This window comes from Vanessa cardui, chromosome 10 (assembly GCF_905220365.1).
Source record: "Vanessa cardui chromosome 10, ilVanCard2.1, whole genome shotgun sequence".
In the NCBI taxonomy this organism is placed as follows: Eukaryota; Metazoa; Arthropoda; class Insecta; order Lepidoptera; family Nymphalidae; genus Vanessa; species Vanessa cardui.
Genome location: NC_061132.1, coordinates 2,501,110 through 2,524,970, shown reverse-complemented (window position 1 = coordinate 2,524,970; position 23,861 = coordinate 2,501,110). Strand labels below are relative to the sequence as shown.

General features: G+C 33.2%; 1 long non-coding RNA gene and 1 pseudogene across 1 annotated transcript; one reads left to right on the top strand and one right to left on the bottom strand.

Moving 5' to 3' along the window:
* Positions 1–18,245, top strand: part of LOC124533264 — a 97,642-nt pseudogene extending 79,397 nt beyond the window's left edge.
* Positions 18,246–22,461: 4,216 nt separating this feature from the next.
* On the bottom strand, positions 22,462–23,861 carry LOC124533267. The gene is made up of 3 exons (XR_006966685.1): positions 23,457–23,861; positions 22,870–23,034; positions 22,462–22,680 (listed from the first exon to the last, which is right to left on the bottom strand). It is a non-coding gene; the product is annotated as an uncharacterized LOC124533267 (long non-coding RNA).

Sequence of the window (23,861 nt, the reverse complement as noted above, 5' to 3'; positions counted from 1 at the left end):
ACTCCACGCTTTTTTATCATCTACAAAATCTTGTATCGAATAGTATGCTTTTTCTACCAATGTATTTTTAACAAACGATTTGAATTTACTAAACGGCAAAGTTAAAAATTTCTGCGGAATTTTATTATAGAAACGGATACCTTGCCCCAAGAAGGATCCATTGACTTTGCGGAGTCGGAAACTTGGCGTTATAAGTTTATCCTTACTTCTAGTGCATATACAATGATTATCACTGATTTTATCAAAGTGATCAATGTTACTGTGAATATACATGATATTGTTGTAAATATATTGCGACGCAACAGTAAGTATTCCTACTCTGTTAAAAACATCCCGAAGAGAGTCTCTAGCTCCAAGATTATAAATAGAACGGATTGCTCTCTTTTGTAAAATAAAGACAGATTCAATATCTGCAGCGTTACCCCAAAGTAATATGCCATATGACATAATACTGTGAAAATAACCAAAATAAACTAAACGAGCGGTATCAATATCAGTTAGTTGTCTAACTTTTCTAACCGCGTATGTTGCGGAGCTGAGTCTTCCTGTTAGGGATGATAAATGAGAAGTCCACTGAAGTCTGGAATCCAATTCTATTCCTAAAAACACCGTAGTATCAGCTACTTCAAGACGGTCACCATTTAAAGCTATATTATAATTTTGCTTGCTAACATTGGGTAGGGTAAAAACTACACATTTTGTTTTTTGAGCATTCAAAACTAAATTATTTACTGTAAACCAATTGTGTATCTGTGATAATGCACCGTTCACATCGTCATAGTCATTTTTTTTCCTGTCAACCTTAAAAATCAGCGAAGTATCGTCAGCAAACAACACTATATCACAAATACCCTTAACATAAAAAGGAAGATCATTTATATATACTAGGAATAGAAAGGGACCCAAAATTGAACCTTGTGGAACTCCCATTTTTAACGTAGATCCAGAAGACTTTATTCCATTAATGAAAACTTGCTGGATTCTTTGACTTAAATATGAAGCGATGAGATCAAGAGCTTTACCTTTAACACCGTAATATTTGAGCTTATAAAGAAGCGTTTCGTGTTCTACACAATCGAATGCTTTAGATAAATCACAGAATACTCCAATAGCGTTCTGTGATTTCTCCCAAGCATCGTAAATATGTTTGAGAAGCGCAATTCCCGCATCAGTTGTCGAGCGACCTCTTCTAAAACCGAATTGCTCACCATGAAAAATAGCATTTGTACCGAAATGGACGAGAAGTTGATTTAAAATAATTTTTTCGAAAATTTTACTTAAGGATGGGAGTATTGAAATAGGCCTGTAATTACCGGGATCGCTTCTGTTTCCAGTTTTAAAAATCTATAAATGTAGCACTCTAAACGCTTATAGTTCGTAAATTTTGCGTCTTTATATACTTTAAAATGATTGATTCAAAAAATAAATTGACTTTGTGCACTTCTAATATCTAATACATCCTTAGAAAGACTATAACCTTTTTTTTCTTGCCCTGAAAAATGTTCTTGCGGGTTTCCCCACATAAAGTGGTTATTATTATTTCTGGTGACCAGAATGCTTGTTGCGCCTATATTAACGCTACTGTGATGTGACCGTACCCAACCTTTTCAATCATCAAACTAAGGGAACCCCTTAGAGAAACCTCATGTTTTGATTAGCTTAATTTTTAACTACATCGCACATGCTGTACATCATATAAGGGAATGGAAGAAGGGATGTTGCTTAAGCTGAAGCGTTTATTATTAAGTACAACAACAACAGCTTGCAAATTCCCAACTACTGGGCTAAGGCTTCCTCTCCCTATGAGGAGAAACTTTGGAACATATTCCACCACGCTAGTCCAATGCGGGTTGGTGGAATGCACATGTGACAGAATTTCGATGAAATTAGACACATGCAGGTTTCCTCAAGATGTTTTTCTTCACCTTCTTCACGCGATCTAACGAAGGCATATGTGTCTATTTGCGGTTTAGTCAAGCAACTGAATGCATCACACGGTGTTGTTATGTTTCTGATCTTTTCAGCGAATACTCTGCTGTTTATGTTCACCTTTGTCAATTTAATTGACAGTTTTTTTGAATACAGTATGTTATTTTATTCAAAATATTAAAAATTATTTCTTTAGCAAGATTTTATTTTTTATATTGGCAATATTTTGAAGTAGCATTACTTTTTTTTGTTTCGTAGCAGGAGATATCCATCAACATCAACATCAGTTGCTTTGGTGTACTAAATATGTGGTTGCTATTTTGCTATTTATCGAACCATGGCACCAAATTCAGTCGGAGATAATTTTAAATGAACTATTTCCTCTAAGAGAGACTTACATTTACTTGAACTTGCGTTTGTTCAATAATTACGGAATCCTATTTTCAGGTGATTGAAATACAAATAGTTCTAACAAAGCCTATATATAACATGACGCCTCTTGGGAAGTCCATCCCTCTGCAACCAGACCTGATGTTCAAACAACTCCTTCTGAATCAGCCACATCTATTGCCGTTACGAATGTTCACAGTTCAGCGATCACTCTTTATTAAGGTATTTTGAATATATCTTTTATGGACTCAACTACTGTAACATCATCATCCTCCTGCCCTTATCTCAATTTTATTTGGGGTCGGCGCAGCATGTCTTCTCCATCCATACTTCTCTGTCAGACGTCCTCTCACAAGTAACATTCTTTCTAACCATGTCGTGTTTCACACAATCCATCCATCGTTTCTTGGGTGCCCTCTACCTCTATATGAATCCACATCCCTAATCAAGGCCTTCCTCACAATATGTTCCTTATTCCTCCGCATTAAATGCCCATACCATGACAGCCGACTTCCGCATTACTTCTCGGCTGTCGGTGTCACTTTCAAACTTCCTCTTGTGTACTCATTCCTTACTCTATCTATTCGCAACTACCGTAACAAGAACACCAAAATATTTGAAAAAAAAAAATTAAATAAAGATGCCATATATATAAAAAATTTCGAATCTAGTATTTTTTATCTATGAATATCCAATAAAAAATGTGTAATTTTAAGAGGCATATATCATTAAGACTTATTGGTGAATTCAAACAAAGATCTTTAAAGTGTTGAGTTGAATTGTTGTTGAAACATTAAATATTTTGTAATATTAATTCTCTAAGCACGCGTTAACATTGATTTTGATATATTTTAGACCATTAGTTTCGTAACTACGTACAGCTTAGTATTAATGCAGTTTACAAGAAATCAAAGGCAGAAATATGCACATGTTTAGTGACTTGAACTTTAAACCGACTTCCAAAAGGAGGAGGTTATCAATTCGTCTGTATTTTTTTTTTTTTTATGTTTGTTACCTCATAGCTTTTTACTGGGTGGACCGATTTTGATAATTTTTTTTTGTTTGAAAGGTAGTGCTTCCCGTGGGGTCCCATTTTTTTTTATTTTTTTCCGATGATGGTATCCATATGAAAACGACATAAGTCTTAAATTTGCATTATGTATATGCGCGACAAATAGGTGAATAACTGAAAATCACGTTAACCAATTTTGATTATTCTTTTTTTATTATAAAATATATACTTCAAGGGTAATTTGGTGAAAGTTTGGTAAGGTTCTGACCACAGGATCCATGACAAAGTAACGGAACGGAAGGGAACGGAACAATTCTGAGGAGTACGTTAGCGATACTCAGTCGAATCTTTTATTTATAGATTATTTGGATATTTGAGTCACCTTCCGTAATGTGGTTATGTTTATGTAATTATCATAGTCGAATATTATAATCAACTAGCTACCCACCCCGGCTTCGCACGGGTGCAATACTGATACTAAATATACTACAGAATTTGTGTATTTACCACATCACATCGCAAACTTCTAAAATTATCAGTGTTTCTTTACTATATTGTTCATGTATTATATACACAAACCTTCCCCTTGAATCACACTATCTTTTAAAAAAAACCGCATCAAAATCCGTTGCGTAGATTTAAAGATATAGGGATAGAGAAAGCGACTTTGTTTTATACTATGTAGTGATGGAACTCCTATACGGCTCGCAGTTAGGGTGCGATATGGGGCAGAATTTCTTACTATCTTTAATCAAATTTTGTGTATGTGATGTGATGTCATATGATGTCCGAAATATAGTTGGTCTTTTTCAAAGTTTTTTTGCTGAGTTCGATTACAGCTCTTTCGAGGGATCCTTGTTGTTTACGCCGCGTGACGTATTAAATCCGCATTTTCGAAAGTGTATTTTTGCTTTATTCGCAAGTTTCCTTTGAAATTGTCCTCGAAGTAGTTTCTGACTCATATACAGGGAACGCTTAATCTATCCATATTAAAAAAAATAGTTAGTCAACATCAGCTTCACTTAAAATCAAAAAATAAATAAAAATTTTAACAAAAAGAAAAACCGACTTCAAACAAAATACTATTTTAAAACAAATGAATATGCACGAAAAAGTAATAAAAATAATTGCGTATTCAACATATTTTTTAGAGACCTCCTAAGTTAAATGAAATGAAAAATATTAGACTACTTAAAAGTCGATTAACGATTATATCATGTAGTTATAATTATTGTTATATTTGGAGTCGGTGTCAGCCAATAAAACCCTACAGTATATCTATCAAAAAACAATACGAGAATACTTTAACAAATATGTTTTTTACAAATTACCTTTAACACAATAATATACTGGATCAATCAAGGGGCTCATATCGCTTCTTTCTTTTGATTGTTGGGGCAAGGGCACCGTGGCTGACACCGGCTCCAAATATACCAATAACTATAACTACATGATATAATATATCAAATAAAAAAAGAATTTTTAAAATCCATCCACGCGTCTTCGAGAAATCGGGGAACATACATAAAAAAAGATTCCGACGAATTGATAACCTCCTCTTTTTTTGAAGTCGGTTAAAAAATCTCATTGTAAATAATATTTTAGGGCTAAGCTGTTACGATTGTTTTGAATAATGTAGATAGTTGAAATTAACAATAAATTGTAATGAAAATGATAAAGTCAATCAAAAGCGCCTGTTTTTGTCATTATTAAAATTGTCGCGTCGGAACTACTAGTCTGAATGGTTTTTTCCATAATGGATATTCAAGTCTCTCATACGTTGCCCAAGAAACATAATGCTATGATGTATATAATCATGTACACTCGTCTGCTTTTTGGATTGTATTCGAAAGTCCACAACTGTCTAGCTTTTACTGTTGTGACCAAGATCTATTGCGTCACTTTTGCAATAATTGCAACATTTTTCTGTAAGGATCGATATTATTATTTAAAGCAGCGCGACACACACTTTCCATTTATCATAAAAATTTTAACTTTTAATTTCTCGATCTTTGTATCAGTTCTGACCGACGGCGAGTATTTCTTCGAATACTTAAGAGGGACTGACAAAGTTGATCATTTGGGATTTGTTAGAGAAGAACAATTTGACGTACAATTTTCTTGTGTTTTATTCATTTTCATTCTTTTATATCGCATTTCACGTGTAGCATTATTGATTGTGAGATACGATTTATATTATAGTGATTGAGGTCAATTTCCTAATATTACTGTCAGTACATCTAAGTCACATGACCCGGATCCTAATGTTTGAAATATTGTGGATTCGTCTAAAAGCTCTGAGAAAAAGAATGGAAAGTTTTCCCAGCGTATTATGTGGTGAACAAACTTCTGTGGTCATCACGATCTTGAAGGAACATTTGAAAATTTATAAAAATATATTAGATAATAACAGAAATATCGGCCACGCAGCGAAATTATTGGTAAGTATATGACGGCAGTTAGTCGAATATTAACAGTTATGAAATCAATTAATATATAACTTGATAATAATTTGTAGGTCATATTCACAAGTTACTTGTATCCGTTTTAATAAACATAAGATATACTTGCACATTGAAATCTACGAGTTCTACATGAACTTATATATAAATCTTGTGCTAAATATTTGCGTTTCGTATGTTTTAATATTTGCCAATATATTTGAGTAAAATTTATACTTTTCAGATGTTGTTACACTTGCTGATTTGTTTCATAGTTTTGCCAATTTTCGCAGACTTTGTTAGTAAGGGTATGACAAAATTTCAAGTAAGTATTGGCCGTCTCCTGTTATAGTACATTTATACTCGACGTGCCAAAATCCTCAATTGCTGCTAAAATTATTTAATTTAATTTTAATTTTTTGGTTCAGGTTTTTGGCTATTTAAAACATGTTTTATTTACAGCAAACCATTAATATGACAGCTGAAATAGTATTCGATGTCTTTCTGTTTTGTTTTCCCGCTATATTTGGAGAGTTAGCCAGCGCTGAAGCGGAAAAGATAAAAACTATATTGGCCAATCAATCTAGGATATGCAACAGTAAGTTTATTAAGGTGCAAAAAATATTTTAACCTTCAAGTTTATAAATACAAAAAGCATGGCACAGAGGTCTTGAAAAACGATTCACAACGAGATAACTTTTACCTGAATCCAACGTCAATGTGGAAAAGATAAAGGTTATAAATTCTTGGAAGACCATGATATTATAAATATGTCTTTTTTTCAGACTATGAACTACGGAATACGATTTTGGATGGAATAAAATTCCTGGAACTTCGTCCAGTGAAGTTCACCGTCTGGCGCCTGTTCGCCGTCAACTCGTCGCTACCGCTGACTATTATCAGCGTCTTTATTACATACACTATTGTGGTATTTCAATTTCATCAAGTGAAAATCCTTTAAAACGTAACTTCCTTTATCTGTCATCAATTTTAATTTAATCTTGATTATAGTTATAAGCCTCTTATATTTTTCTTCAATAGCAAATGATGACCATTCATTTTCTTGGAAGAAAGCTTTGGAAAAGGCACTTGACGAAAGCCTTCGCTATGCCCAAAGTGGCAGCTACTTTCTTCCCAGCGGATTCAACTGCGTCCCTCCGTACCGTCCATACGTACGTCAGGTAAAATAGAAAATCACCAGCTATGCGAGCCCATTGTAAACCGTACCGGCTGTCTGGTGGCTAATCGGCTGATTCTTGTCAATATTCTGCAGAATATGGAAGTTTATAATGGATAACATTATTTTGAGAACAAGGATCCATGTAAACAAGAGACAATATAACGAGGGTCAACTCAGAAGCAGATGTCTGTAGCGCGGTTGGAGGGATGGTATCGTTTCTATTTTCTTTGGTCATCCCGAATCTGCTAGGACGTTAAAAGAGAGCCCAGAAGTTTCACATACAGCTCTCCTCCTTTTCTTAGTCTCGCCTTTTGGGCCCATTATTTACCATCCCTGCGTATAAATTCGTGTTCCTCGAGGAAGACCAGTACCGGTCTCACGCCAATTTTGTCATTATACTCTGTCTTCGCCTTAACAATAAAAATTTTAAAAGTAATTTTTTGAATGCGCTGATATTTGGTTTAAACTAGTAACGTTAAAGTTAATTTAGTAACGTTCCTGCTTTCGGCGAGACGCCGTTTAACAGAAGCGAACAAACCAAGGCTGGAACTTACCACCACTTAAAACACCACTTTAGTGATAGAGTCAGGAACAAAGTTCGGGTCATCTGGCGAGAAACAAATCTCCACTGGACAGAAGCTAAGCAAGACAGTAGCTTACAAAGCGAGACCATGAGGGGCCGGCAACCGGCACTGTACTTTGGAAGAGTCACCCGAAAATCCCATTCGCGGATAAATAATCATCGGGGTTTAAACGCGGCTAGATAATGGGTAAGTACTGCCTTTCAAGGCTACCAAGGTAAAGGCCGGCCGGTGGTGCAAAGGAATGTTCCAATTTGTATCCTGGTAGGGAAGAAAAGTGGAGTCCACAACGAGGAGTATCCAGAACAGCACAAATGTAACGAGTATGAACAAAATGTGCACAAATCTTTTGTGATTTCTTCAATTTAAGAAAAACATTAAAATATACCCTCAAGTTTAAAAATTGTGTATCTTTTTGCAGATGTAAAGCGTTGATGGTGTTCTGCTAATAGTATACTCTGCAAAAGTAATAAAAATAGCCTTTATTTCTACTACAAAGAAATGTTACATCGTACTTATTCTCGGTTATAATAATAATTAATAAATAATAATAATATATATATTACTTTTTTGTATATAAATAAATATAAATAGAAATTAAATAATGTTTGTTGTAGTCACCTCTACCACGTAGGCCTACACACCTTTCTTAATGACCGGCAACGAATCTGCAAACCCACCGGGCGTTTGCAGCTGTCCATGGGCGGTGGTAGTCACTTTTCATCAGGCGAGCCTCCTGGCCGTTTGCCAACTTTAGCATAAAAAAAGATTCCAATATTTATAGCTTGACATTACAAACAAATTTTGACGAGTAGTTATTCTAAAAGTATATGAAAAGTATTTATGACAGAAACATTATTTTCAAGATCTATTTTCCATCGTTCCCAATCACGCTTTTTGTATAAAGTTATTAATAGATAATTTCGATATTTGTAAATTTATTAAAATATTACACTTACTAATTATTTAGTACCTATCTATCTATAGCATTCATCCATCGATTAGATTCCGTTACTTTTCATACGAAACTACTATTAATTTAAGTAAGTATATCTTTAAATATTACTTGTATATAAAGTCAAATCATCGACTGAAAGATTATTAAATAATATATTATATTAAAGAACCAAATTAAGTTATTGTGTTATTGAAGGGCAACACTGAAGTTTGACACTACTAGCATTCTTTCCACCATTCCACGTGGTTATTTATGATTCGTACTATTTTTAAAATTTATAGATCAAATCAGTTAAGGAATTAATCTATATATATAAAAATGAATTGATGTTCGTTAGTCTCGCTAAAACTCCAGAACGGCTGGACCGATTTGGCTAATTTTGGTCTTGAATTATTTGTGGAAGTCCAGGGAAGGTTTAGAAAGTGAATAAGTATGATAAAAATGCTAGATATATAAAAAAAACCAACAACTTTGTTTTTCCTTAGAAATACATTTATTAAAGAATTATCATTGATTTTCTATGACTATCGATGTTAGACAATAAAATATTGATGTTTTAAAATTGATTTTGCTATATTTAAAACATCGATACAACTATTTTTCGAATTTGTATATATAAAATATGTGGCATTTTTCGATGTCACTTTATAACTCAAGAACGGGCTCACCTACTCAACCCAAATTTTCAGGGTTTGTTCGGACTATTTAGTAGATGATTTATATGAAGTTTGCACAAAATCGGTCGAGTGGTTCTTCATTTATCATATTTTTTGTAAGAAATGAATTCAATAAATGGCGGGTCATTTTGTTAATGGAGATTTTTCAGACGGGGAAATTGTGCTGTCAAAATAAAAGTAAGTATTAATTCAAAATGAGTACACTCATCCACCAGTTTCAATAGATAATACGTATTATTTCAATGTATTATTTCCAAAAAAAACCTTTAAATGTGCAGCGTTTGCATTTATTTTCATGTCAAAATATACAGAAAAAAGTTAGTGCTATGAAATTTTATTCGTATCGATTGATGGTTCATCAACAAACACAAAATTATATCTCGAGATGTGGTAAACTATATCATCAGTATATCGTTAATATGTATGCCAAAATAGAAACTGAAAGTCAAAATTAAGACTTTCAATCGTTTCAATCAAGCAAAACGAAGATCCGAAGAATATATTCATTTGCAAGATTCGATAGCGAATGATGCTAATGTAAATGACAACGGGCGATTGACTATATTGACATCTTCGTTTATTGGTTGCCCACGGCATATGAACGAATGTGCACAAGACGCAATTTCTTATGTATAAAGAATGGTTGACTGGATCTTTTCATTACGTTTACATGTAACCCGCAGTGGGATGATATTAAAAACAATTTTTTTGAAGAACAGTCGACAACTGATCGTCATGACATTACAGCACGTGTTTTTCGGCAAAAATTGAAAGCACGTATGGATTTAATTGTAAAATTATGTATATTTGAAGAGGTGCGTTGCCATATGTACTCCATTGAATTGTAAAAAAAGGGGATTGCCGCATGCACACGTATTAATTTGCCTGTTCCTTACAATAACTCCGGATCAAATCGATAACGTTATATCAGCTGAAACTCCCGATCAAACTCTTGATTCAGAGTTAATTCACGTAGTCGTAATGTCGTAAAATATGATACATGGCCCATACGTTGAGCTACATATGAGTTCGTTACATCTAGTTCTCGAATTTAATAATTTCTTCCAGTCACAAAAAAACGCAGATATTAGACCATTTGACGCAGCGAAACTGTGACCCGTGTGGTCCCATTTTAATTTTATCCAGTTCTGATTATGGTATCTTAAATTTGCGTAATGCATGTGCACGATAAATAGGTGAATAGCTCAAAATTACGCCAACCAATTTTTATGATTCTTTTTTTAGTAGAAAGGATTAAATTGTTTTATTAAATTATACTTCAAGGGTACTTTGGTGAAAGTTTGGTTAGATTCTGATCATGGAATCCAAAGTAACGAAACTCTTCAATTCTGAGGAGCACGTTAGCTATACACGGCGGAATCTTATATGGGTTATTTGAATATTTTCAGAAGTAGTTTTATTCTGTTTACATAGACGTTTCACCCTAACTTCGTTTACTTCATGCGAACGGCGCTGACTCATATAAACGGCACGCTTATGCTTATAATCGTAAATCGACTTTTGAGTAGTCTAATGTTAATCATTTCATTTTACTTTGGAGGACTCTAATAAACATTTTGAATACGCAATTATTTTTATTACTTTTTAGGGCATATTAAATTGTTTGAAAATTTTGTTTTGTTTGAAGTCGATTTCTTTTTGATAAAATTTTATTTATATAAGTATCTAATTGTTGTGACGTGACTATTTTTGAGAAATATAAAGTATACAATATTTTTAAAATATTATAAGCAACATCACCATAATAAAACTTGACCACCTATATATTTTTGTATTGCAAATTAGTTACAAATTAAAACTTATCGTATAACCAGTTTACACTCAATGGTTTTGCATACCTTATGTTGTAAGGACTTAATCATAGCGACATGGCAATTTATCACACAACCTCATGATTCCTGTGTCTTTGAAAATATAAAAAAAATTATTGACTGTGTCGTTTTTAATGTAAGTATCAATTGTTTATTGTTACAGTTCAGCCGTGCGATTCTGCAAAAACCACATTAGGATTTGAAACAGTTTTCATTTCTTAACTCATATCGAAACGACCTTGTTTGGAAAAATAATTGGTATTCCGCAACGATAAGTCAAATAATGTGAAGCGAAAACTGTGAAGCGAGATGCTAGGGCAACCACTACAATTACCGATTTTTTAAAAAACATTCCCAATTAGAAATTTCTAATAAACTAAGGATTTGAAAACTAAATGACGTCATGATTCATGCTAAATATATTATAAATAATTTATTTTATAGTTTAAAATAATTTATAACGCAAAATCAGAAACATTTTATTGATATCTGTCTGAAGACTAATTACCTTTGCGTAAAATTTTGTCAAAAAAAGTATAAATGTCAAAATAAATGTTTAACATTAATATTTAATAATAAAATATCAAGTAAATATAGTAAATTGCTATTAAACAAATAATTTATTTGAATCGAAAGTTTATCCGTAACTACTTTTAATCACTACATTACATTTCGTTTACATTTATTATGGAATTCTTATGATGAAGTAAGTATCTACATACCTATTTATTTTCTATGTTCGGAATACAATAATCCCAAAAATTTAATTATATAATTTTTACGTTATAAACGCTGGTCATTAAATATATGCCTATGTATATTAACTGTATTAATAAGTTCTCAACTTAATTAGAAAGCATCCTGAAGGTGCTACTTCTAAAAGTTGTACTACATAATATACAAACAATGAAATATACAACTACCAGTTTGAGTAATTAATTAAGTCTAATTTGGTTGATTCAGACGAATGTTCAGACATTCAGTAAATAATGTATATAATTTAGTATGTAATACAATTCACATATGTATGTTATTTTTCAGCTTCTTTATAATATGATTAATGTGTTTTTAATACTATTTTATTTATTTTAGTGATACCATTGATGCTCACAGGTCACAGCATACCAGCATGGCAGAAAAACGTGATAATACAGGAATAGCATCTATATATTCTATCATTTCTACACAAAATGATCCATATTTTAACGAGGGAAGGAAACATATTTGGGATTAGAATATGAAACATTAAAAAATTATACACATTTTGTTGTTTTATTATTTATGCAATACTGTTTTTGTACATATAGAAATACAAATTATTATCATTACAGTATCTATTTATTACAATGGTCTTCAAATAAACAAAATATTACCATTAGGTTAGTAAAGTAACTGACATTTAATAATTCATTACACTTAATTTAAATAAATAATTGAAATACAAACATACCTAATTGGTATATATTCATTTAATAAGTTATTTTTATATTAAATAACATTAATAGTGTACATTATCTAACATTTAACAATTTATAACACTTCATTTTATTAAATAGTTAAAATATTTGCAATGTCTATACTAATTTATTTTTTTAATTAACTAGACACTTATTCATGTTTATATATATTTATATGTATTTTATCAGAATTTCTTATTTTGTCTTTTCCTTTAAGATTTAGTATATTCCACTGACTTGAAATACATGTAATATTTTTTTGTTTGATTATTATTAAATATCCTAGTATAAGTTAAACACAACAGTATGCAGGAATCCAGCTTCTTAAATTAGATAAATAAAATTTTAACAAAAACAAAAACCGACTTCAAACAAAACATTATATTAAAACAAATGAATATGCACGAAAAAGTAATAAAAATAATTGCGTATTCAACATATTTTTTAGAGTCTTCCTAAGTTAAATGAAATGAAAAATATTAGACTACTTAAAAGTCGATTAACGATTATATCATGTAGTTATAGTTATTGGTATATTTGGAGCCGGTGTCAGCCACGGTGCCCTTGCCCCAACAACCAAAAGAAAGAAGCGATACGAGCCCCTTGATTGATCCAGTATATTATTGTGTAAAAGGTAATTTGTAAAAAACATATTTGTTAAAGTATTCTCGTATTATTTTTTGATAGATATACTGTAGGGTTTTATTGGCTGACACCGACTCCAAATATAACAATAATGATAACTACATGATATAATCGTTAATCGACTTTTAAGTAGTCTAATATTTTTCATTTCATTTAACTTAGGAAGACTCTAAAAAATATGTTGAATACGCAATTATTTTTATTACTTTTTCGTGCATATTCATTTGTTTTAATATAATGTTTTGTTTGAAGTCGGTTTTTGTTTTTGTTAAAATTTTATTTATTTTTTGATTTTAAGTGAAGCTGATGTTGACTAACTAATTTTTTTAATATGTATAGATTAAGCGTTCCGTTTATATGAGTCAGAAACTACTTCGAGGACAATTTCAAAGGAAACTTGCGAATAAAGCAAAAATAGACTTTCGAAAAGGCGGATTTAATACGTCACGCGGCGTAAACTACAAGGATCCCTCGAAAGAGCTGTAATCGAACTCATCAAAAAAACTTTGAAAAAGACCAGCTATATTTCGTAAATCATATGACATCACATCACATACACAAAATTTGATTAAAGATAGTAAGAAATTCTGCCCCATATCGCACCCTAACTGAGAGCCGTATAGGAGTTCCATCACTACATAGTATAAAACAAAGTCGCTTTCTCTGTCCCTATATCTTTAAATCTACGCAACGGATTTTGATGCGGTTTTTTTTAAAAGATAGTGTGATTCAAGGGGAAGGTTTGTGTATATAATACATGAACAATATAGTAAGGAAACACTGATAATTTTAGAAGTTTGCGATGTGATGTCTTATATAAACAAATTCTGTAGTATATTTAGTATCAGTATTGCACCCGTGCGAAGCCGGGGTGGGTAGCTAGTTGATTATAATATTCGACTATGATAATTACATAAACATAACCACATTACGGAAGGTGACTCAAATATCCAAATAACCTATAAATAAAAGATTCGACCGAGTATCGCTAACATGCTCCTCAGAATTGTTCCGTTCCCTTCCGTTCCGTCACTTTGTCATGGATCCTGTGCTCAGAACCTTACCAAACTTTCACCAAATTACCCTTGAAGTATATTTTTTATAATAAAAAAAGAATTATCAAAATTGGTTAACGTGATTTTCAGTTATTCACCTATTTGTCGCGCATATACATAATGCAAATTTAAGACTTATGTCGTTTTCACATGGATACCATCATCAGAAAAAAAAATAAAAAAAATGGGACCCCACGGGAAGCACTACCTTTCAAACAAAAAAAAAATTATCAAAATCGGTCCACCCAGTAAAAAGTTATGAGGTAACAAACATAAAAAAAAAAAAAAAAAAAAATACAGACGAATTGATAACCTCCTCCTTTTGGAAGTCGGTTGAAAAGAAATTGAAATTCAATTCAAGTATCTACTTATTGTTCTTAAATCTTTACCATGTAGCATCAATTTGTCCGTGTAGTTTGTATGGTATCTGGTTGTAATAAATTATATCTGTTTACCTATAATTTTTATATGTATTTTCAAGTAAGATATTATTGACTTAGCTGTAGTCTTATATAAATGTATGCAATCCAATCTGAAATATAATGATAATAAATTGATATGTTAATTAGAAGGAACTAATACCTTTAATATAATAATCAGCATTATTATATGATAAAGAAAAACTGTGTAAAATTGTAAACCTCAGATCAAGGCCTTTACAGCTTAATAAAGGTTTTTGATAATTTTCTATCTATTATTAGATCTTAATTGACAATGAATTATTAGTAATTCGTAGTTGCGAGATAAATATGACTTCATTTTCTTAATGAAGAAAAGTAAGATCTACTTTGGTATGTATGCTTACGTTAGGATACATTCTCCGAATGATAATATCATGCCAGGGTAGTTTTATTTGGTCCGAAGATACGTTATTAATAGATCACATAGATTTACAGTTTTCGCTTAAGCCTTCCGCCACCTTTGATCTACTTTTAATTTGACGTATTTAGCCGAGATTAGTTTCATTTTTTAATTTCGAAATCGAGATACAGAATGCCAATTAATGTCAAATAATACGGTTCTCACTGAAATTACTTCGTATTACTTTCAATCTCACAAAACGGCGCTAGTGTAGATTTAATTCGAGTTTGCTGAATGCCAAATACAGTTTTCATTAAAAATCCCACATATGGAATCGAAAAATGGGTTTCGGAATCGCCCAGCTGATCACCAGTTTCGCTGCGTGCAATTGTTTCTATGCTGATCACATTTGGACTAATTTAAGCATTTCGATTATGGCAGTACGAAGTTTGCCGGGTCAGCTAGTTTTTAATAAAACAAAAAATAAAATCAATGTAAAATAATATATTACCCGATGCGATGATGTTGGAACTGTAAGTTGGTTGTATAATATTGATTGTTGAAATGAACAATAAATTGTATTGAAGATATTCATTGTCATAAATATCTTCGAAGAATCGAAAAGGGCCGGTTTTGACATTATTAACATTGTCGTATCGGAACTACTGGTCCGAGAGGTTTTCCCACAATGGATATTCAAGTCTCTGACACGTTGCCGGAGAAACATTACACTATGATAAATATAATCATGTACACTCGTCTTCTTTTTGGATTATATACGAAAGTCCACAAGTGTTTAGCCTTTACCGTTATAGCTAAGATATATTGTATTACTTTTGCAATAATTGTAACGTATTTCTGTGTGCAAATTTATTTAATATTTGACGAAAAACATGTAAATATGCTCATTACCGTAAAACTTTTACCTTTCATTGTTACGATTTTAGTATCAGTTGTAACCGACGGCGAATATTTCTTCGATTATTTGGACGGAATAGAAAAAATACATATATCAGCGTTTGTTGAAGAAGAAAGTTTTAAAGTTCTCTTTTCTTTTGCCATATTCATATTTGTTACTTTATTTCGTGTTCTACGAATAGCATTAGTATCACTCACTTTTGCAATACCTTTCGTCAGCAAATTGTTTGTGTTCTATGTACTGATGTTGACGTCAGTAAATTTAGGTAATATCACCGAGATCTTAATGTTCGAAATATTGTGGATTCGTCTGAGATTATTAAGGAGAACAATGGATAGTTTTTCTCGTGTATCACACAGCGGCAATGAAGAAGACGATGCGATGCTTGCCACGACTCTAACTGATCATTTGAGCGCTTATAAAAACATATTAGATAACAACAAGAAAATTGGCCACGCGACGAAGCTCTTGGTAAGGATATTGCGATAACTCTTGCAGGCATGTGTATGGTGTTCTGCTCTTAATTTCTCTATGTAATGAAATATTTATAGTAATTAATTGTTTAAACTTATTTTCTTATTTAAATAAAACTAATTATAACGGATGAATCGCGTATATTAATTATTTTTAAACATCCCGACGTTTCGAGCACTTTGCAGTGTTCGTGGTCACGGGTAGACTAAGATGTCATTTGTCTATTTGAAGAGCAAAGGAAATATTATTAACAACTACCGCCAACGATTTCTCAATTGATATCTTGAGTAACGTTCCGGTTGCACGCAGAAGGCACTAACTGTATCTTTAGGTCTTGCAGTCTGTTGGATTTGGGATTTTAAATTTTTAATAAGTGGATCCCAGGTTAGAAAGTCTCCAACCATCTTCTCTATTGAAGTTCGGATGTTTTTGAATTTCAATAGCCTCGCGTATCATTCTAGGAATGAATCTGTGTTCTCTAGCGAGGATCTGTGGTTTATCAAATCGGATAAAATGGTTAGGTTTATCCAGAGCATGTACTCCTCCACTTCACCAAGAAAACCTACTACAACGTTGTCATGGGGGACTTTAACACTAAAGTGGGAGTACAGAATTGCAGCGATTCGGTAGTAGAACCTCATGGATTTGGAAGCAGGAATCGTAGGGGGCAAATGCTTGTCAACTTCCTCGAACGGGAGAGGCTTTTCTTCAGAACTCCTTCTTCAAGAAGCAGCCGCAAAGGAAGTGGACGTGGTAAAGCCCTGACACTATGACAAGAAATGAGATCGACTTCATAATGACGGACAAGAGGCATATATTCAGAGACGTCTCAGTGATTAACAGGTTCAACACCGGTAGTTATCACTGACTTCTCTGAGGCTCTCTGAATATCAATTTTAAAAAAATTTAAAAATTTTTTTTCAAAAACTGTAGCAACTTCCTTTTGACTATTTACTACTTTACTATTATAATTCAGGCTCAATTCGGAGTTGCAACTGCCAACTCTATCAGTTTCACAATTAATAATTTTCCAGGTCATTTTTATCTTGTCATGTGCATTCTTAATTTTATTTTTTATAGTTAAAGATTTTGCCAAAAATCACACTTTTTTAAATAATTTTGAATAGTTACTTACATAATTGGCAAAAGTGACACTATGATTATACGCCCTTTTATTGTAAAACTCATACATTCGTTGCCTACTTTTATGAATTCCAATAGTCGCCCAATCATTGAATTTTAAAAAGTTCTTGTATTAACTGTTTTAGAAGTGAATATGGATTTAAAATTGTTTCTAATTAATTTGAATGAATTGTTATACAAGACATTGGGATTGTCACTAAAAGATAGGTGAGGGAGATTAGCCATAATATTACTTCTAAACTTCTCAATAAAACTTGTTGTCAAAGGAACAAACATTATCTTTTCAGAAGTACTTATTTTTTTAACATGAAAATTAAATAACGCTTGTTGTCCACAATGATCTGAACTGAAGTTATTAATAATAATTTTGTTTTGTGTGAAAAATGAAGATCCTATAGCTACATTAACACGCCATTTCTCCAAAAATCTGCCTGAAGTCAGTATTAGCGAAATAGAGACTGCTCTTGGACAGCTTAAAAATGGAAAAGTCCCTGGAGAGGATGGCGTTATCACAGAGTTATTAAAAGCGGGAGGTAAACCGGTACTTAGGAAACTTCGGACGCTTTTTAACTCTGTCTTCTAAGGGAGAACTCCGGAGGCGTGGGATAGGAGTGTGGTCGTCCTGTTCTTCAAAAAGGGAGACAAAACCCTGCTGAAGAACTATCTTCCCATATCCCTACTGAGCCACGTCTATAAGCTGTTTTCAAGAGTGATCACGAACCGTCTTGCGCGATGATTCGACGAACTCCAACCCCCGTAACACGCCGGATTTCGGACCGGATACGGCACCATAGACCACATCCATACAGTGCGGCAGATTATACAGAAGTCCCATGAGTATAATCGGACCCTGTGTCTTGCATTTGTGGACTATGAGAAGGCCTTTGACTCGGTTGAAATCTGGGCTGTTCTGGAGTCCCTACAGCGTTGCCAAGTGGATTGGCGATACATCCAAGTGATGAGATATCTCTACGAAGCTGCCATCATGTCCGTCCGAGTACAGAATCAGCAAACAAATCCCATACCATTGCATCGAGGAGTGAGACAAAGGGACGTTATTTTCCCCAATAATAAAGAATATCTTCATGATGCTAAACTGGAATGGCGTGGCATCAACATCAAAGGCGAATACATCTCTCACTTGAGATTCGCAGACGACTTCTTCATCGTGGCAGAAACGCTGCAGGATCTACAACAAATGCTGAACGAGCTGGCTGATTCTTTCGATGCGTATCTGCCTACGGATGAACACGTTCTACCGGAACCGAATACGATACACGGTACCGTCCTCGAAGTTGTTCAAAAATATGTCTACCTCGGGCAGACTTTACGATTAGGTAGAAACAACCTTGAGGACGAGGTGAATAGAAGAATTCAGCTGGGTTGGGCAGCGTTTGCGAAGTTACGTCGAATCTTTACATCGTCCCACAGTGCCTTAAGACGAAAGTCTTCAAACAGTGCGTCCTACCCGTCATGACATACGGAGCCGAAACGTGGACACTCACGACAAGGCTGGTCCACCAGCTTAAAGTCGCGCTATAGAAAAGACTATGCTCGGCGTTTCTCTGCGGGATCGCATCAGAAATGATGTGATCCGTCAAATATAAGTAATCAAGTAGGCTGAATTGGCAGTGGGCTAGTCAGATTTGTCGCAGAACCGACACGGGCGTACGGGCTGATGATGATGATAAATTACTGACTTCTATAGTCACATTCAACCGTTATTTCACTCCAAATATCCAAAAACGTAAATATATACATATCTCATCACTTCTAATCAGTATCACAAAATTATTTTTTATTTTTCTGCCTTAAAAAATAACAGAGTTCCATTCTAACTTTCTACCCCTATTTCACCTCCTTAGAGGTAGAATATGCAGATACGCTTTAATTAGTATTTACTCATTTCTAATTATTAATTTTAAAATGAAGTTCTACGGACCTAACTTCAAAAATGGCGGACGCCCATATAAACTTTCAACCCTTATTTAATCATTTTAGGGATAGAATATCGAAAAACGCTGAAATAGGTATTGACTTATTTTCAATCATTATCTCAAAACTAAACTTTCATGTCTCTAATTAAAAAGACGACGGACTATAATACAAACTTTCAACCCTTATTTCACCCATTTAGGGATAGCATATCCAAAACGCTGAAATTGATATCGACTTATTTTTAAACAGTATCCCAAAATAAAAATTACACGTTTCTAACTTAAAAAATAACGGACTTGCATACAAACGTTTAACCCCTATTTCATCCCCTTAAGGGTATTCCAAAATTCCTATCTTAGTGGGTGTCTACTCAATAAATCCATCCTACTCAATAAATTTCAAGGCCCTAACATTAGTTTACGCTGGGCGATGATGAATCAGTCAGTCAGGACTTGTTATTTTATACATATATATAGATGGGACTCGTAGTTGGGCAACAACTCTGATTTCGGTGAAGGTAGACATTCTCAACAATCCACTCATTGGAAACCAGGTGCACGGTGTATTCTTATACATAGCTGATGAAGTTATTCGTATTTACGTAGTTGGTCGAACCTTCGAAGATATTGGTCCAAGAGTTTTATTCAAATTTAAAATATATTATATTTCGCAGATATAAATAAAAAAACAGTAATATTACAAATACGCTTTTACTTTCAGGTGCTGCATTACGGAAGAAGATTTTGGATGGAATAAAATTCCTGGAACTTCGTCTGGTGAAGTTCACCGTCTGGCGCCTGCTCGCCGTCAACTCGTCGCTACTGCTGACTATCCTCAGCGTCTTTATCTCGTACACGATCGTGTTACTGCAATTCATTCAAGTGAAAACATAAATATGTCTAAAGTTTTGAAGAACGTTTCTCTTCCTTATCCTACATTCAGTAAATGTTGTTATCTGATAGCAATAAAGTTAATGTTTGAATTATTATTTGAAATACATATAATGCGTTTGTACCTTGTTTTTCAAATCACTATCACTACATAAATAAATTAATTCTGTAGTAAATTAGTATCAGTATTGCACCCGTGCGAAGCCGGGCGGATCGCTAGTATTAAATAAAGAAAACGGATGAAAACGGATAATAATAAATTGAACCGAACTAAATATTGACGCAGATTTGTAGTCAGACTCTTCTCTTTCCTGTTTTTGATTATACTGATACAAGCTTTGTGGACTTAACCGAAGACCAATTAAATAAACTTGAGAGACACCATATTCCCTTTATTCTGTTTATATTTGGATTAAGGAAGTTCGCACACGTATCTTCATTATTCATTAGTCTTCGTCGGATCATGCATGTCTTGTCTATTCTTTACTGTGTATTGTTTACGCTGCTACTCCCCCTTCCCTGAAGGACAAATGTATATTTTTAGGAAAACCCGGAGAACACGGAGAGACTGATTTTAAGGGTAAGGTCCGATTATAAATCTATTTTTAATAAAAAAATCATATACAATTTTACGCCCTGAAACAACCACCCCTGAAATATTCGGGAGGCCAGAACCATACATATTTTTCAAAAAAATTTAAAAAGCACTGTCTGTCTCAAATACCTTTTCGCCAACGATTTCTTTTACTCTGTGTTTCTGTTTTGTATTTTGTTAATTTATTTTTCATTTTCGTTATGTTTGAAGACATCGTATATATTCGTACTCAATATTTTTAAATTTACGTGTATATGTATATTTATTTATTTTATATGTATTAATAATATAATTAATTAATTGATATATAATTTATCTATTCTATATTTATATTTATTTCATAGTTTAATAATTTACTCGTAATATTTTATTTATTAGTACAGTACCACCCACCTTACATTCTATGACCTATCCAAAATTGTACGCCTGTTCTATCAAGGCCAATCTATGTTATATTTTTTTTATTTTTCTGTGTGGTGTACAATAAAAGAAAAAACTAAACTAAACTATATTTGATATAATTTTGTTTTTTTAACAATAACCATCGTACGTATCTCAAAACATTATATAGCGTTCAGTAACGTCACACCTGTTATGTCTACTTATTCTAAAAAAAACAGAACATTGAAACAAAAATAAATGCGTTTTTCAAATTTGCAGACTCCAAATTCCTCTTTTCAACTTTTATCTCAGCTTTGTGGCACAAGGTCCAGTCAAAACCATTATTTGAAAACTTTGTTGAAGTAAATGAACACATTGGCTCAAAACATACGTCAACGCTGTTTTTTTTTCGGAGTATCGATATCGGTTTTGAATTTTTACAAAGTCTATCTCAAAGGTCGAGCAAAATTGCATCAGCAAAGCCAGTGAGGACAAGTACAATCAGTGGACCAGTGATAGAAGGAGTTACGTCATACAAAATATAGATCCGTTTTCGCGCGAAAATTTTGATTTACATTTTGAAACAGCATTTTTGTAGTAAATTACAATATTTTACATTTTTAATATTCTTGTGGTCTATCCTGTAAGGTGTTTTTTTTTTTAATTTAACACAAAAATAAAAATATCGCATCTCTCCTATTGTTGTTTTTATTGTAAATATGAAAGTCGCATCTAATTGAAGCACCAGCTAAGTTTGTACAAGAATTGTGGAGTATCTCTTTCACTTTGTAGTCAAGAAGTACCTCGTTGTTGGCATTTTAAATAAATAGATAAAACAAGGAACAAAATGTTAAATACACGTAACAAATAAATCAATTTGTAAAAACAAAAATTATGAAAATCGGTCCACCCAGTGAAAAGTCTTGAGGTAACAAACATAAAAAAAATATATACAGACGAAGTGATAACCTCCTCCTTTTTGAAGTCGGTTGAAAATCGTTAGTTGTTGCTTCCAATAAATTCGAAGTTCAATGCATTCAAAACTGATTATAAAAGACTCCTTAAATAAGGTTTACTTTGCTCTGTCACTTTTTATATTCACAAAAGTCTAAAAATCAAACTACTAAGTCGTACTTCAAGACACACAATTTATTTTTAGTTAGTGAGGTTATTAAGTGTTTCAAATTTAAATAAATAGCAAAGTTCTCTTCTTCGTCATGATTCAGTGTTACCAGAATCTAAGTTTTTAAGAGTTTGTTTATTTGCATCAAAATCTAATAGGAATCAATAGACAATTATTTTTCCGTATTCACTCACTTCTCCCATCTCTTTTGCACATACTGTACCATTATAACAAAGTATGTAGTTATAAAGCTTATCGTCTGTAACAAACGTTATCAAAATAGAAAACAATTATATATCATAGTCCTTCACTGAAAGCGGTCTCACTCGGTTCAGACATCTATACATATATAAGCAAATCGACTTTGGCATTTATAATATTATTATAGGCTTTTGAATAACGACAGTTATTCAAAAGTTTAATTAACAAGGTATTCAGTTATAACAACCGCGGTGAGAAGTGATCTCTGCATGGTGACCAGGTCCAGCGGAGACATCGTCGGCTGGTTGAGAAGAAGCTGTTTGAACATCAGGTCCAGTTCTAAAGCGGTCGACTTTCCAACTGGCGTCACATTAAAATTCAACTTAGTGAAAAGTATTCGTATCTCAGTAAGCTGCAAAAATATTTATTTTAAATTGTATTTACACTTGTACACTCACTTATATTTCTAAACTGCAACATGCCACATCTTGGAAGCAGCGCTTTTTACAAGAACGTCTGGTTGGGTATCGTCGACTCGTCATATATTCAACAGCCGAGCGGCAATACTTGTATTGTTGTGTTCAGGTACAAGGGACTCGACATCTAAATTCCTAAAGTTTGTGGCGTATTGGCAATGTATGGACTGGTTTACTATGTGCCATTGTATATGAGCAGTGGTGACCACTTACCATCAGGTGGCCCATTAGTCTCTTCGTCTAACTATCGTGAAAAAATTAACAAAGACATGAATTATATTTAAAGCTCTTCATTTTAAACGATATTTACAAAATTCTCGGGATTCTTCGAAAATAAAACTTTTGAAAATCACTTTACCTGCACACTTATCTGATGCCACGGTTCAATGAATAAAACAGCCATAGACAAATGATAAACACTCCATAACACCTGAATACAGAGGACGGCGGTGTGATAACGTAGTCCTGCTTTAGAAATGAGATAACGATGAATAAATGTCATAAAAAAATAATTATAACAAAAACTCTTAATTCGACTGAAGAAAATATTAGTATTAAAATTAGTTCCAATGGTAATACATACAAGTCAGGTATGAGTAGTCAATGAAATTGAAAAAAGTCAGCGCCAAAAACAGAGAGTTTGCTGAAAATAAAATAAACATGATGCCCCCCCGGATCGCGCTCAGTCCCTTCACCGCTTCGCAAACAGACACATAGGCCTTCATTAGGTCACGGAAACGTGTCAGTCGGCCGTCGTCGTACG